Source organism: Rattus rattus, chromosome 4 (assembly GCF_011064425.1).
Source record: "Rattus rattus isolate New Zealand chromosome 4, Rrattus_CSIRO_v1, whole genome shotgun sequence".
NCBI lineage: Eukaryota > Metazoa > Chordata > Mammalia > Rodentia > Muridae > Rattus > Rattus rattus.
Window position 1 is genome coordinate 9244783 of NC_046157.1, and position 15820 is coordinate 9260602.

The 15820-nt window shown below is 45.6% G+C and overlaps 1 protein-coding gene across 1 annotated transcript in view; it reads left to right on the forward strand.

The window, feature by feature from the left end:
- Lpp (LIM domain containing preferred translocation partner in lipoma) overlaps nt 1-15820 on the forward strand; it is a 597188-nt gene that overhangs the window by 67465 nt on the left and 513903 nt on the right. The gene's annotated exons all lie outside the window — the stretch shown is intronic.

Sequence of the window (15820 nt, forward strand, 5' to 3'; positions counted from 1 at the left end):
TGGGTGGAGGGTCCTTTATGGACCGTTGCCAAACAACTGCTTCTGGTAGAACGTATGCCCTTGTTTTCTTTCCTGACTCTAGTATTTGTCGAAAAGTTAGCAACTTCAGAGTTCCCCTTTCGTCCTACAGGGGAGAGTCCTGGAGGTTGAACCCGTGGCTTTGTATATGATCAGCAAATTGTCTGGCCCTGTGTTATATGTGCAGCCCCATCGCAGACTCCTTAAGATACTGTGGTGGGTTAGGCATGCTCCCCGGTCTGTAGAAGCTTTGGGGGAGGGGGCATAGAGAAGACTGTCATACACAATGGGAAGATGATCTCTCATAGCGTTCGTATGTATTCTAATGCCTTGTGACAGGTTTATGGTTGGGAGATCAAGGTAAATTAGTCACAGCTACAGATCTCATAGGACTTAGACAAAAGGGGATGGAGAGTGGAGAGAATTGGGACTGTAGGGCAAGTCTCCAGGAAGGAGGGTTGATCTCTAACTTAAGCATGGGTGGATGGTAGAGGGGCCCATGACCATAGTTTGGGCCATGGAGGCTGGTCAGTATCTGAGAGTGGGTGTAGATAACGTCAAAGTCTTTACAGGTCAGAATTTCATGTGCCCTCCTTTCTCTAGCCAGAAGCTGCAGCAAAAGGTGGTGCAGTGACTCTTTACATACTGGTGTTAAGTTACAGAACGTGTGCATGGCCCGGGTGTGCCTGGGTCTGCTCTCAGAGCCGGCAAGCATTTCTGTGTTCCTGAGCACTTCTGTTTCTTTCAAGAGTTCCCGATGCTGAACCTTTGGTGGTCTGCTTCTTAGGCTTAAAATAGACTTAGTGAAGAGAACCATTGAAGTTTTCCAGAATTTGAACATTTCTCGCTCTGACGCAGTGTTATCAGTTGCTGCTCCTGTGCACCATTACCCCCAAATTATCAGCGAAAACAAGAAGCATCTTTTGAATCATAGTTTCTGCAGCTTTGATGGCGCCCACGGGACTTCTCATGAGGTCGCAAGTGAGTTTTTCTATCCCTGTAGATTCCTCTGAAGGCTCCAAATGGGGGAAATCCTCCACAAAGCCCAATCACACGATCACAGTGTATTTAACTCCCCTCAGGTTGTTGTAAGAGCCTCCACTCTGGCTGTGCAGATCTGTCCATGGAGCAAGCTCCCAAGGCATTTGGCTTCTCTGGGTGTCAGAAGGGTTTCCATATTGGAAGCCACAATTGCTTGCTTGTTTCCTCTTTGTTAGATGAGTATCCCTATAGCCAGCCCAAGGGCAATGGGAGGGAATCATGAGATGTGATCCCAGAATGTGGGCTGTATGGGACTCTAGGGACTGCTGCTTCCAGGCTTCCAGGCTACATATGACATGTCAAGATGAGAATCGGGGGTTGCAGGGAGCTACTGGAATAAACCCAGCGTCTTTATAGATCAGTTTGCCGGGGAAACTCTTTAGAGGAAATTTCCATTTGAAACCCTTCATGAAAACATCGATGCACAACGGCACAGAATCCAAAATTGGCCCAAGTCTTGGGAGGAGGATCACAGCTTTCAGCTAATGCTGTTCTTTCCCACCTCTACAGTTTTGGCTTTCGTCAGCAGACAGGGCTGCTCTGGGTGGAAATGACTGGGATTCTTGCTTGAGCCCTCAGCTGTGTAGGTGAGATGCCAGGGCTGGGGAGGGGGCAGATCTGTGCAGTGAAGGGAGAATTCATGAAATTCCTCTTACCATTTCCTTTTCTCCCACCCGGCCTGCCTGTCTCTTTGTAATGGTTCTGTGCAACCCTTAGGCATCCTTTCCTTTCTGTTTCTAACCTCTCTCCTATTCCAGAAACAGATTAGGTCAAAGTAGGTCAAACTTGATTCCCGGAGCCTCTGCCCTATCCCTTCTGCTATATTTCAGGGAAGTGCTGCTTCTGTTGGGTCATGGTATGTCCTGAGATGCGGGATAAATCAGTATTTCTTGGCTCAGCCAGTATGTCTGTGTAGTTATGAATAACATTTGCATTAGGAATAGAGAGCCGATGCACAACATTGCCGTGAGGATCAGACAGGAAACCTCAGCCAATACCTTCTGTCTGGCAGAGAGTTTCTTTCCAGGGCATCCGTCTCTTTTCCCTACCAAAATAGTCTTCTCATAAAAACAGGCTCAGCAGGTCATCTTATCTTATAGACGGGTCGGGTTCCCATGGTGTCTTCGTAATCACTTCTCTCAAAGTTAATGGAAACCAGAGATTTAAAATCAGGTCAAGGTTATTAGTATCCCGGAAGCCCGGGACAGAGGAAAACATAGCTGTGGTCATTAGAAATGCTACTACTGGCCAGAAAGTTCCTGCTCTGGGCTAGATGGCCTCTTTCAACTCCCCACCCCCATTTAGTGCATCCCAGTCTTTCTTATCCATGGTTTAATTTGTATTGAAAGCAAATAGTAACACATAGACTTAGTTCTGGGGTGGAGGCTGCACAGTAAAGCTGGCTTTAGAGAAGGAAAACCGCACACTAGATACAGAGTCCTACTTAGGCTTCTTAGTTTTAAACCTGCCTTCATGTCTGACTGGGGGATGTAAAGTGCCAGTTTCACTGTGCTTGCGCTCCGACGAGTGTCGTGCACACGGTGCCTGCTGAGTGGGCTTGTCGTAAGTCCTCCTCTAAGTCCCGTCTTCTGTAGATGTCCTCTTTGCCACTGCCTTAAGCTGTGAGAAGCCCGCATTTAGTTGGTGCAGCGCTGGTTTTGCCTCTTCTTTTTCAAAGATTTAATTTAATTTTATATCGATGAGTGTTTTCTACATACACGCTTGTGCACCTTATGTGCGCAGTGCCTACAGGGGGCATCCAGTTTCCTAGAACTGTAGTTAAGTGCACCTGGGAGCCATTGTCGGTGCTGGGAGCTGAACCTGAGTCCTCTGTGAGAACAGCCAGCACTTTGACTGCTGGCTGTTTCTCCAGACCCAGCAGCTTCCCCTCCCTCCCCTCTCTTCCCCTCCCCTCCCTCCCCTCTCTTCCCTCCCCTCCCTTCCCCTCCCCCCTCCCTCCCTCCCCCCTCCCCTCCCCTCCCTCCCCTCCTTTTTTTGGCAGGTGGAATTCTTTGCTGGAAACAATTACCCTCCGTTCTTTCCCCTGTTACACCTTTGTGTATCAAATAGAACATTTGCAGTGCCCTGGTGACCGGGAGGGCACCTCGGAGCTTGCACATCAGTCACCACAGATTCCATGCTTTCCTGGGTAACTAAAAGGCTCCTTGCTGCTCATTTGCCCCAGTGGCTTCAGGGTATAAATTCACACACCACACGATGCCTGTCTTCTCTGAAATTGAGCCACAGTGGCTCTGACAGTAGCTTTAGTGAGGGAGGCTTTGGGGGCATCCCTGGTAAAAGTCCTGCTGCTTTCTGGATTCAGAGGACAGCCATCATGCAGGTGCTGGTAGCTACCTCTGCAGCCCTAAACGGCGTCATCTGGACTTGGCCAGCGCTGACCCTCCTTGGTTCCTCCTTGGGCCTCTTTAGGATTACCTCACCACCTCGATGGCAACTGACTTGAATTATATCGCTTATTATAAATGAGCTAATATTTTCCTTTTAATTCCGTGGGCCTGGCTCATTCTCTGACTTAAGCTAGTGATTTATTTATAATGTTACGAGACGGCTCTAGCCACTCTATGACGTAATCTAAGAATGACATGAAAACAAAATAGGCTTTTCCATATCGAGAGTATTCCTGTAATACTCTCCGTTTATATTGAGAACGGAGAGGGGCTCTGACACTCCCGTGTTCCTTTCTTAGCTTTTCTTCCTGCTTTGAGTTTTGATGGCATTGAGTTAATTTCAGGCGGGTCGTGTTCACCTGTGCTGTCTTCTGTCCCCGTCTCCCCCAATCCCTGCTTCCCTGCCCACTGCTGTCCTCAGAAGGCCCTGCTCCCCACTTCTTATAGCTTACTCCTCAACTTTGTACCCTGCTAGATAGAACTGTTCTACGGTGGTTCTGCACATAACATCTGTCCACTACTGGCCGTGGGCACCTCCTCCTCCTTGATGCGGACTTCTCATAGCTTAGTGAAGTAGCAAAGAATGACCACAGGGGATCAAACGCAGTGGAGGAGATGGACTTTCTCTTGTTCTAGATTGGATCTTCATGGTGAAATTGAGACGGATTGTGGCCTATCCGTGGGCTTCATTTGATGTGAGGAATGGGTGTCAGTGTTTCACTTTTGGTGGTCAACTGGTATTTTGGCAGGGGATCCTGTGGAGAAGAGGATCCTGAGGCTGCATGACCTTTAGCCGTGTTCATTTAGTCCCTCTGCTGTGGTTCAGGCACATAAGTGAGAGTGAAGGCATATGGGAAGTTGTATGGCTGTTGGCACAAGCCAATTTAAAGGTTCTCTTGGGGAACCTTTAAGGTCGTAGAGTACTTCCTGTAGAAGCCAGAGGACCCAGACTTGCCTTCTAGAGCCCATGTTTAAAGTTCCCCATTGGTGTGGTGGAATATACATGTAACCCCTCTGCTGGGGAGGTTGGAGAGCCTGGCCTGCTTGGTGTGCCCCTGGCTAATGAGAGTCCCTGTTTCAGAAAGGAAATGATGATGCCTGAGGAAGAATTACACCTGAACTTGTCTTCTAGCCTCTATACAGTTGCCCCCATACAGTAAATAAAAAACCAAAACCAAACTAAACCAAAACACAAATAAAGGTCTCTGTCTTGCTTTCTGGGATTCTCTGGTTTGTTGACCTTGAGTGTCTTTCCCAAGATCACATAGCAAATTGTAGCATGGACCTCAATTCTCAGATATAGAGAGGGTTAAAAGCTACCTTTCTCTGTATTTGCTGCTTGAAAGAGTTGAGAAGCTGGGACAAGGACTAGAAGGTTCCTGGCTAACTGGAGCTTGTTGCACGACTTCCTCAGTTCTGTGTCTCTGCAGTGAAGTAGGGTCAGGTGTTGGCTTTGTAGACCACCCACGATGTTCTAGTTTATACGGAATGAAGGTGGCAGTTGAAGGCCCAGGTCACAAAAGTAAGTGACACTGTCAGAGTCTTTCTTGGATTGGCCTTGCTCCCTGACTCCATTAGACCGTGTACTCCACCTCCTCTCTGAGGCACAATGCTTAGCTCATAGCCAAGACCTGGACTGCTATGTGCTAGGTCAGCTCATGGACTACTGGGAGAAGCAGGCTTGGAGATGGAAGAGGACAGCCAGGTGGTCAGCGCCCAGCTTTCCAGCTCAGGGTCAGTGAGCCCTTCCACACCGACTAGGTACAGGCAAAGAAAGAGGTTGGAGAGTGAAGAAAGATCTAGCAGGGATCAAGGTGGGCAGAGCCAAGGTGGTGGTGTCCTCTTGTGGGCTCTGACATGGAAGGAACAAAGCTCACTCTTGTAATCTGTATTGATGCAGGGAAACCTTATCTGCTCCCGTTAGCTCCCAAATAATGGTCACAAAGGCTTATTAATTGATTACTAGGCTGCTGGGGATATTTTGAGCAACTCTAACACTACAAGGCTGTTTACTCCCCAGCCATAGTCCTTCACCTTCAGTCTGAGTCTTCTACTTTACTCAGGTCCATGTGTGTCCTCACGTCTGCTCTCTCATCAAGCTCTCATGGCGAGTCCCTTGGCCACTTGCTCACCACAGCTCCTCAGACTACCTCCTCTTTTTCGCTTGTCCTGGTCCTTCTCTTACTTCCCTCTACCTGGCACCCCTGGCTGGGATCGGAAGTCCAGTCTTCCTGTCTCTCCTGCTGCCCAGGGAGATGATGAGAAGCAGTCAGGGATGATGAGAAGCAAGCTTTACATAACACCGAGACATGAGCTGGTTCGCCATGCTGGTCATGCTTGACCATCCAGACAGTAGGCAGATGTCTGGGCAGGGAAATCGGCATCTGAATACACAGTGCGTAAGGCCAGCCCCAATACCCTCTGACCTCAGGGGGAACTGTGGGAAAGCTGCTGACAGGCGGACAGTGTGAGGCTGAGTTTCCAATATCAAGAAGACACAGGGTTTTGTTTGGGAGGGGGGCTGTTGGGGTGGGGAATCAAAGGCTCTATCAGTGCAGGCATTTAAGCAGTGGCTGGCACTGGTACTTTATAGGGGAGTGAGCAAATTAGACTGGTTTTCAATGCTCAACTTTATTGCCTTTTAAAGATTATTTTTATTTGATATGTACAATTATTTGTAGACAAATATATGTCTGCGTAGCACACGGATGCCCAGTACACTGGTAGCACAGAAGATGGCCATCAGAACCCGTGGACCTAGAGTTATAGATGGCTTTGAGCTGCCATGTGGGTGCTGGGAATCGAACCTGAGTCCTCTAGAAGGGTAGCTGGTGCTTTTAGCCAGTGAACCATCTCTTCAGACCAACTTTACTGTTTTTTAAAGGCTTCCCCCGTCTTAATCTAGAATTTTCTGAAGATATATTTGATGTGCATTTCAACTCCCTTTTAGGATGAGAGACTGAAGAGAGTGATTTTTTTCTCTGCCCGTGGAGATGCTCATTTTCCTCAGGTAGTTACACGCAGTGCTGTCGATAAGGAAGGGGTGCTGAGCTAACAGGACATGTTAGAACTTCTTTGAACTGAACGGTTTGTTGTTGTTTTTGTGGTTTCTTTGTTCTTTTTCTTTCTTTTACTCTTTTGTTGCTTCGTCTCAGGAAAGTTCCAGAGAATCGTGTTCCTTTTGCCCTCTCCTGCCCTTCCCATCCGCTGTGCACTGCCTGGGCATTCGCCTGCTTGTCCTGTAGCGCATACACCTCTACTGGGTTGAAGCTCATTGAATTCTACCTTATTTCATAAGAGGCCCTATGGTGCCAGACGGAGCAAATTCTCATAACGGGTGACATTAATTTAACAACTTTAAGAGAGCGTACTGTGTGCTAGACCTATTCTAGGTGATAGGGACTCTTGTGAATAGGGATGTAAATGAAGTAAACCATGAAACCAAAGTCACCAGGATGGCGACAGGGGAAGGTGTTTTAGTGTGAGTGAAAGTACTTGCAGAAGCACTGAAGGACACTGGGTACATGAAGGGACACGCTGGCACAGCTGGAGTGAAGGAGTCACACAGTGTAACGACCATAGTGACAACAGATGCCATCAGGCAGGCTTTGAGGATACTCTGGGGGAAAGGGAGGTTACTTCAGTCACTTAAAGAATCCGCAGTAACAGAAAGGTGGGGCTGTAGCCGTATGGGCTCAGAGCACAGCTAGAGGCCGAGACGGAGTTGTGGTTTCCCTTGTCCTGCAGCCTCCTTGATGGGGACTCTGGGTGGCGGGCTCCTGTGTGGTGCACACCTGCACGGATGCTCTGCCCGTGCGGATGGGCAATTGCACGCCCAATCACCCACTCAAGCACCCACTTATTTGTTTCCCACATGCAAACTTGGGGTTTTTGTGCAGATGGATTTAATCTATTTGTTGCTTCCCCATTTTATTTAAAACAAAACAAACGGTCAACCATGTCAGTTGGGGGTAGCAAATGGACAGGTGAATGCTATTTCCTTTGGTGTCAGTTTCAACTACAAGGCTGAGAGGGATCTCAGGCAAATGAGTCTTCTCTGGGCTCAATTGTGCTTTTGCTTTCTGTCACCTTTTTAAACCTATGATTCTTTTTCATTCCTTTAAGATGTTTTAAATAGGGCTATATGTCGTTACTTTACTTTCCCAAATAACTTTCCTGCCGTTCAGGGTCTGTATTTTTTATTGTGTGTGTTTTTGACTTTCCTCGTTTCAGTTTGTGAACTTCGGGTCTGTTATCCTAAAAAGGTTTGATAGCATCTCCACAGGCCGTCGGCAGGTGATGTAGAGACTTCCTCAGTCTGGAAATAAACAGACCAACACAAATGAGGAGTGTTTACTCCTTCCTGTTGATGCATCGTGATTACACAACAGCATGCAAAAGTCTACTTTTGCTCGTAGGGGAGGTGGGAACTAGAGGCCATGCTGTATTCACTCAAATTTCTTATGGGATTTCAAAGCTCTAGGGTCAGTTAGGAGACGCTTTGGCATTGATTTCTCTCCATGTATGTTACTGTGTGCTTAGGGACACAGGCTCAGAGGGAAAGAAACGGCAGGTTTGAGGAGACAGCATATGTTTGCTCCTGTGCCCTGGGATGATGAGGAACGGTCAGCTCTGCAGAGGGTGTCGTCTCAAGGTGGGGTTTGTGTTAAATGGTGTCTGTATGTCTCATGTTCCTCACTTAAAAAAAAAAAAAGCAACCTATTCTGTATTGAATTTTAAGCAAAGAAGTAATGAGCTGGAAGGTGGCGGGAATCGTTTGCCACTCGCTTATGCAAAGGTCGATTATTGGAGAAGAGTAAGGTGTGTGTGTGTGTGTGTGTGTGTGTGTGTGTGTGTGTGTGTGTGTGTGTGTGTATGTGTGCGTGTGTGTGTGTGCGTGTGCATGGCATGAGAGTGGATGGAGGAAACCTCCCATGCAGGCGATGCCAGACTATTCAGAATTGGGACCTTCATTTTATTCTGAGTGTCTGAGCCAGAATGAAGTCTGCTGCTTACTTGATTTGACCATTTATTTTGGAAAAAGAGACACTGATTGATGCCCACAGTGTCCAAGCCTCTGGCCCAACACCAAGCAATGCTCACTGATTAGCTACCATAGTAAGACCAGTGGCATCCTTTTGATAGGAATTTTCATTTGGAAACATGTTTATTTTTAACTGTTAGATAACGGTTACTAGTTAGCTAGTGGGGTGTGCATGTGAGAGGAAGCATCTACCTTCTTCGTGGGACTTAGTATGTTTTGCAGATGGAGACTGGCATGGACTATGAGAACCTCTATCAGGCAGGCCTCCCTGGTCTTTACAGACTAGGGCAGGCACAAAATTAATGACAAGATAAACACTTAGGACCGTGGACATTTTCAGCAGCTGTGTTAAAGAAAACCCCCTGAAAGAGGCTTGGAGATGAAAGCCATTTCCATTTAGTGCCTTTTATATGATAAACATAGGATCCTTCATCTTCAAACATAAACTATCAGGAAGTTAGGTTAGGAGGTTTGTCTGCAAAGTCCAAAGTGATATTTCTTGTTTTTTTTTTTCTTCCCTCTTTTTTTCTTTTTCTTTTTCTTTTTTCTTTTTTTTCGGAGCTGGGGACCGAACCCAGGGCCTTGTGCTTGCTAGGCAAGCTCTCTACCACTGAGCTAAATCCCCAATCCCTTATTTCTTGTTTTAGAAGTGGTTTTATAGCAAGGTTGCCCACGTGAGTGAAAGGACAGCTTTATTGAGACAGTGTAAGAAGGGGTTAACTTTTCACCTTCTTCGAGAACACCTAAGGCCCTGGGAATTATGCTGCCCTAAGTAAGCAAATCCTGGGTCTGGGAAGGACTATGTCTAGCACGAGCTGCAGTGCTGCTGTGGATTTCCAAGTACATATTCTACAGAGCTCTAGCCAGCACTACTGCCTGACAGCATCTAGGTACTTCTCCTTGGTGTGGAGGACAGTCCAGACACTGTTGACGGTCTCCTGTGTATGTGCACTCTAGACAGCTTCTGTGTAAGAGAAACATACGATGTCTGAGGGATTCAAGTGTCTGCCCTGGTTTGCTGTCTCTGTGCAGCTCCCCTTTGTCAGTTGGGCAGATCAGAACTGACATTGCATGTGTGTTGATTTGTTTATAGTTTGAAAAGAATTGATTTTTCTCCTTAATTTTTAAACTACCTACTGTATGTGAGCTCATATTGTAGCATAGTTGGTTATCTGAACCCCTCTCTCTGTTTTTCTTCCTTCCCTCCATCTTTTGCTCTCTCTCCCTCTCTTCTCTCTACTTTATGGAAAGTGGTCTTGGGCTTCAGGGCGCTGCGTAGCATGTTTTCCTAGCATGCATGAGGTCCTGAGCTGGGTCCCAGCAATGAGAAGCTGACTGCTCTCTAGAACGCCAGTCTTATCATCTACAGGGACAAGCCGTTTGCAAGGATCTTTAGAGAATTATTGACTCTTTTGGAACTGCTAAGCAATCTGGATGTTAGATGTGGGTTGCTTTTCTAGGAACCATTAATTTTCTGTACAGTTACAAGGATTCACAGCAGGGGATAAGATGCTCCGAAAATAAGAAAAAGAGGTCAGATGAACTGCTGACTTCAGGCACATGGAAAGAAAGATCTTTATTCCAGTGACCTCTCTGCTCCTTGGAAAACCATGGACTGCTAGATTTCATGACCTAACACTGAGAGTCCTCTGGAGTTACAAGGACTGATGACGTTAAATTGCAAGGTGGAGGACTGTCCTTATTAGACTAATGTGTTCTGTAGAGACATACTGTCCTTTGGCATTTAGACGCATAGCTTTTTCCCCTCGAGTAGGATGTTTTAGGAATAATTCCTTCAAATTTCCCAACATAGGGACCACGCAAAGAATGCAGAGAATATTTGGGAGATCTGCCTCAATGTTTGCCCTAACCTGGGTTAAGTTTTAGCATGGCCAGTGGCTAAACCATTGCATTTGTTCAATGCATCTCATACTTGATAAGGTATCTCCTCTCCTCACCTCTTCCCTACGTTGTTCTTCTGGATTTTGGATGGTAACCAGGCACTGACACACTGAGTGTAGGGCAGAATTGCTGAGCTCTTACCCAGACTTTGCTACACTTGCTGTGTCCAAACTATTCATGGACATGGTCACTCATCGAACAAGTATTTAAAAACGAGCACTTTAGACAACAGCTTCTGGAGACACAAGGGTGTGTAAGATGTGCTTTTCACCCTCTCTGCCTGCAGCCAGGAGCAGAGAGCCAGGTATATAAACAGGACACAGACTTACTTCTCCTCGTCCTTCTCTTCACCCATGCAAGAGCCGGAACTGGACCAGATGATCAGCACGGGCCCTTTTGATGCTGACACACGATCTCTCGCTCAAATTCATGAACCAGCCGACAGTTATTTACCAAGCTGAGAATTGGCTGGCACCCCCCCCTTCTCCCATTTATAGACTATAATGTTGAAGATGAATGAGGCTATGCCTACAAAATGCTTTAATAAGCAAGTTGGGGAGAGATATTATATAAGTTTGAGGCACTATTATTAATGGGAAAACGAAAACAAGGGCTGATGTTTTCAGAGAGAACAGATGGCTCCTTTGTTTAGAATTTGAGTATAAAGAAGAGAAGGGGTGGGGGAGACGCTTGCCATATTGTGTAGGCCTTGGATTTGAGTGACTTTAAGATGCCAAAACAATCAGGTTAGGAAAGTCCCATAGATTCAAAATAGCTCCTCACTGATCAAACTGTAATTAAAATAACAAAAAAAATGACAGTAAGAGACTTCCTAATTAGAAGTGCCACGGTGACAATTGACACAGCCTCACCGAAGCTCCCTTCGAGTAGCTCTCCAGAAACACGCTTTTCCTTGCTTCGCGCACTTCAACACATCATGGGACAAGTCCATGAGCGCAGACTGCCAGCTCCTGCTCTCAAAGCCCCCATCTCGTCCCCATTTGTATGTGTTTCTCATGGCTTGAGTTGGATCCCTGGGTCCCATGTGATGATGATGTCTGACGCCGTCTTTTAACCTCTACAAGTGTGCACCCCCTTACCCCAACACGAATAAAGGTTAAAAAGGACAGTGCTTCCTTCCACCCTCTCATTTTGTTTTTTGATAAAAATTCCTTTGCATTTGGACGTACCCTTCTTTTTGCAGAAGGCAAATAATTCTTCGTTCATGACATCTGCCGTAGTCAACCCTCACTGTCTGTCAACCTGAATGCTCTTAGAGTCTCTAGGAGAGATATCTTAGGATATATCTGAGAGGGTGTTTCCCGAGCTGTGAATAGCGGTGCCTCATGGACTGGGGTCCAGAATGCCCGACAAGCAAGTGAGCTGGGCACGCTGGGTACATTGCTTTCTGCCCAGGTTTGCAGTGTGGCCACCACCTTAGCCTCCACTGCTGTGTTCTGTCGCATGATGGGCAGAGCGCTCTAACTAAGCCGGAATAAATCCTGCTTTAAGTTGTCTATGCCAGGCCTTTTGTTACTGAGGAGGAAGATGAGAAGTTGTTGTCTGTTTTCCTATGTGTATTGCAGGATGGCTAAGTTGGTCAGGCTGCCCTTGAACTTGTAATCCTTTTACCTTAGTCCCCCAAGTAGCTTCGAGTACCTGGCTTAGCCTGTTCCTGGGATATTCTGTTCATGTCTTAATTGCTTTATCATTGTGGGCATATTTTTAACCCCTGTTTATTCACTGACCTATAAAATGAGGATATTGAACAAGATAATAGTCTTTATTATTTTTATCAGTAACATTAAATCTGTGGTAGGTAAAGGCTTTGGGAACAGACAGGTATATCTAGGTGTCTAATTCATCTCTCTCTCTGCCCTTTAAGTAGAAACGATGACCCACGGTGCTCAACATCTATCAAAAGGCTTTAGGAAACAGACACCCTGCAATTTATTCACTGATTCGTTTGTGATTAACATCCTCTGCCCTTTCTCGTATCCTAAGCTCACTGATTGAAGCTTAATTATAGGGAATTCCTTCCTCTCAGATTTTGTACCATTCGTATTCCATTTCTTTTACTCTGAACCCACTTATTAATTTAATAGTGTAAATAGAGCTCGGGATCATCAGTACTCTTTCCTCTTCTCGTGTTTGCTACTCAGGTCTTACTGGTCTCTAGAGGGGGGTGGAAGCCCCCAGCCTCAACCAGTGCAGTCAACAAACCCATGGCTTGCAAACCTGGCTACCTATTAAGTTCTCCATATGAACTCTAAACGAGTGACGTGTCCCTAAACATTTTCATCACACTGTTCATAACATGGGCTGGGCGTTAGTCTTCGTCACATCCCAGGCATGAGGACCATTCCCTAGCCTGATCTCCAGCCATTGGTTTGATAGTACCTTAGGTAATGTCTTTCCAGATAGGCTGCTGTTATGAGTATTAGCTCCTGACACTCAAGTGACAGCTGATGTCCAACTAGAGTCCCAGGAACTCCCTTGCACAAGGTGCACAGCCTGACGTCCATATGTAAGGGATGAGCAGGAGTTAACCTTTCGGGATGTGCTGCCTTTTTATGCTTCTATGAATGTTTAGAAGCGATAGCAAGTGGTTTATTTCATTGCTTTGATTGTTCAAGGTCTTTTTAAAGTGTGCAATAAAACACCATTTAAACTAACTGACCTTTATATTTTAGTGCTTTTGGAGGGGAACAACACCTGGAGTTATACTGCAGCATAACTCTTAATTATTTGTGTCTTCAGGCAAAGAGCTTGCTTTGGAATCTGGGACTGAGGGTCTCCTGCCTCCCCGATATTTAACCTGTTTCCGCGGACGCTCCAAGTCCTATTTGGTTGGTGGTTCTTGACCTCATACCATCCAACATCCATATCTCTGGTCTTTTCTTCTACAGATTTACCCAGGAAGGAGACATGATTCATTGCTTATGTCCCGTTGGAGGTATGGGTGTGGGAAGACAGCACGTTTGAACTAATCCATATTTAGGAGAGGAGAGCTCTCCGTTCCCCTCAGTCCATTCAGCAGTGCGGTGTTTAACCCCAAAGGCCACTGCTAATAGGCTTTTAAAAATTGATGTTGTTAGATATAGTTCATCTTCCAACTCTGAACTTGTTTTTCTAGAAGGGAAGCGGTACTCAGATTACAGGACACTGGAATTTCAGAGGCTCCTCTTGACCTACAAATCTTGTAAAGGTAGACGTAGTTACATCTGCATTGTGCTCTCGTACATGGGTTGTGTTCTACCCCACCCCCTCAAGAAGAATGGGATTTGCTTTCTCATGCTAAGCAATTAGACATAAATTTTCAGGTAGGCCTGAGAAAAATATTTATGTATGTATGTGTGTACACACATAAGTAATATATGTAATGAAATAATCTGGGCTGAATTTATAAATCATTTTCAAATTTGTTCTCAATTGTTACATTTTGTTCCCTAGTGTTTATTTTTTTTCCCTGAAGCCTTTTATTGTAAACAACTCCAGTTTAGAACGTTTGAGAGCAACTGTAGCCATATACCCACATCTTTTATTCAGAGTCGTCTGTTGTTTATATTTTGTCTCTTCAGTCTTATCATGTCCCCACCTGTGTCTCTGCCTTTTTTTTCTAGTTCATATGCATACTTTTGTGGAGGATTTGAGAGTAAGCGTGCATTGCTTCTTGAAATTTTGGGTGAGATGGAGCGAATGTATAAATTGTGCGCGGTACTCTGCCCTAGAGTGTAGCATGTGGGCCCGTGAATGAGGGCGGCGAGGGTAACTTCTTCCTATCGCAGTGTGGTGACTCAGTATAGTGTGAGTTACTGTTGCACCTCCCTTTTCTCAGCTAACGGCATTTTCCTCCTGCAGTGCTCAGGCCGGCCTGGACTGATAGTCATCTAGTTGTCAGGTCTCTTCGGTCTCCTTTGATCTGCAACATTTATTTCTGCATTCTTCATATTTCACACTGTTGGCATCTCTGTACAAGCCAGAACTCCATTTGAAGGCACATCCTTCATAATAGCTAATTATTTCTTTATGTTTAAGTTGAATTGTGCATTCCCCTGTGGGTTGCGACCCCTTGGGGTCAAACCACCCTTTAGCACAGGGGTTGTCTAAGACCATGTGCATATCAGATATTTAAATTATGATTCATAACAACAAAGCTACAGTTGTGAAGTAGACACAAAAACCGTTTCCTCACTGTGTCCTCCTTCCCTTTAGTGAAGATTGCCATCGGATGCCAGTATCTGAGCGTTGCTGTACTTGCTATTGGTAACTTCCTTTATAGGTCTTTTCAAGGATCAGACCCAAGAAACTATGCACACTCATGCACATTACCTAGGTCATGTAATCATAGAAACAGTTATCAGTTTGCTGCCAATAACTTTAATGGGATGTCCTACCAATGTCAGTGTCTTTCAGACTTTAACTTGTTGCCACCCTGTTGGGTGAGAAATAGTTTGAAGTTGCCTATACCCTGCCATAAATAATTTCGAACACCTTTATTCTGTGTCTAAGTATCTTATTTATTTCATGACTTTCAGTTTGTGAACTGTTTATATCTTGCTTGTCATTATTATTATTATTATTATTATTATTATTATTAATTACTTCTACTACTGCTGCTGCTGCTGCTGCTGCTGCTATATTGTCAAGTGGGGGGTCTCATCCTTTAGCCCAGGCTAGCTTGGAACTCCAGTGACCCTCCCAAGTGCTGAGGCCTTCCAGGTGCTGAGGTTACAGATGTGAGCTTTCCTGCATCCAACTTAGTGTCCCCTCTTAACTGAAGTTTCGGTTTTTACCTTTCGATTGGATTAGTTTGGTGCCGGTGTGTAGAGTTTCAAGCTGATCTAATTTTAACTTCTTTTCCCAAATGATATCTCAGGTTCCAACAAGATTTTGTGTGGAAACACTCTGCCCTTCCTGTCTGAAATCGGTGGTTACTTTTTATTTATTTTATTTATTTAATCACTTTTTGAGGTGCGAGCAGACCTCTGCTAAGTGCAAAGTGTCCCTCTGCCTTAGCTTCCCGGCAGCCAGGAGGATGTGTGCACAGTTCTTGATTACTGATTGTTACATTTTAGCACAGGTTCTGAGGGAGAGCAGAGATGAAAGCCGCTGGGGAATTAGAGGAAAACTGGTTCCTGGTCACATGCAGTCAGAGATTAAAGCTGAAAGCTATTTATGTCAATTAAGCGGACTTGACCTTTTGCAAGTCTGCCTCTCTAGTCCCTCCCTCCCTCCCCCCTCTCTTACATGAGTGTGTGTGTGTGTGTGTGTGTGTGTGTGTGTGTGTGTGTGTGTGTGTGTGTGTGTGTGTGTGTGTTGGGGGGTTGGGTGAGTGATGGTGGCTATGGAAATTAGACCTGGCAAATGCTAGGTTAAGTGGTTCAGTATTGAGTTACTTACTGAT